Genomic DNA, 1730 nt, shown 5'->3' on the forward strand with positions numbered 1-1730 from the left:
CTACCTTATGTTCCATATATATTTCAAATTTTCCAAATCTATGCCAGCATCTCTGTTCATATTGTTGCTCTTTGTACTTTAATATTTTGCTGAATCAAAATTCTGTCCCATGAGCACTAATAGGATGCCAGGATGTCTCTTCAAATGTGTGCCACTCTATGAGGTCAATGTTCACTTTTCAATTTAATGAAGGAGAAATTCCGACTTAAATAAGCATTGACTTATGTTAATTATCTTACAAACTGGGTTATTGAGCAATTTCAACTGCAGTTTTTCATAAAGTAACCTGTTTATCACTCATTTCTGCAAATACATTCTTCCAGAATTTTGTTCCAGGACTTAGTCTCTTGTTTGTGGGATGATCGACTACAGCAGTTTGAATTTTTATATCTTAAGAATTCTACTGGGAACAAAAGTGAAGGAAAAAGTGAGTCTAAACTAGGCAACTGTCAGTGGAAAACGTAACCTTTCTTCTTGGTCATTAAAAATCAGAGGGTGGGGGTTAATCCTTTGAAAGGAGTGTTTTATTTATCATTAATTGGTTTAGTAACTAGGAGCCAGTATGAAAAATATGAAATTTTCTATTTGTTGTAGTACAAGGTATATTTAATACATTACATTATTAAACTATAATTTATAGAGATAATTAATGAATGCAAATATCTATAGAAAACACATAATTAGTACATTACCATAAATATGCCTATTAGACCTTGTCATCATTGTCAAAATGTATTCTCATAATTTTCATATCTTCTATATTATCCATTGATTCTTTTTCACTTTTACATGAGGGGTATAAAATATCTCTAATTAACAAAAATTGAGATTTCTACCAATATTCAAATTTTTTTCAGTATCTGTTGAGAAATATCTGGAAAAATAAGTAATTGAAAATTTAAATACAATATTTTAGAATAAAATAAACTTATGGTTATTGGTGTTGAAATTGATAACAGCATTCATGCCTACAAGTGTTTTGATTCCTGTGAATTTATCTCTTCTCTAAATTGAGAAATCATCTTGCACTGAAATTACGTAAAAGTTATCCTGCGCAAAATGTAATATATTAAACATGTAAGATATTATGTATTGGCCACTAGCACCATTGGTACAGAAATTAAAAGTTGTTAGGAACTATAGCAATTTATTATAATCATTTTGCACCTGTTAGATACAGTGCAAATATATCTTAAATAATTGTAATATTTAGAATGAATTTGTATCATTATTCTTTGTTTCATCTTTTAGTGATTTATTTTACAAGAATACTTGTACATATATGTTACCTCACCATAGTTATTTTGAAAGTCAGTACATATTCTACACTCATCATTAACACCTTTGTAAGGTTTTTGTATTGCCGTTGCATCATCAAAAGACATACAAGGAAGATTATCTAATAAGTATAGGAAAGGCAGAACAAATGATTATCACAGAAAGATAAAATATGTTGCTCTATATACTGAGGTATTACTGGGATCAAGAACCATTTTTAAAAAACATATTTTCATTGTTTTTTAAAGTAATTTTATTGAGAAAGAAGAGGCAATGAGATAGTTTCACAACAGGTTAGTAGGACAATTACAATAATTAATAGATGGCATATTGTTCTCTTTGTAGTAGTTATTCATACAAGATGCAGACAAGATATCTTGGCTGAACACTATTAGTTCAAAACTTTCTTCTCATTGAACTAAGAGAAAGTAGCTGTATGTCTACGCTATTAT

The sequence above is a fragment of the Octodon degus genome, unplaced genomic scaffold, assembly GCF_000260255.1.
Source record: "Octodon degus isolate 3935 unplaced genomic scaffold, OctDeg1.0 scaffold00003, whole genome shotgun sequence".
Lineage (NCBI taxonomy): Eukaryota > Metazoa > Chordata > Mammalia > Rodentia > Octodontidae > Octodon > Octodon degus.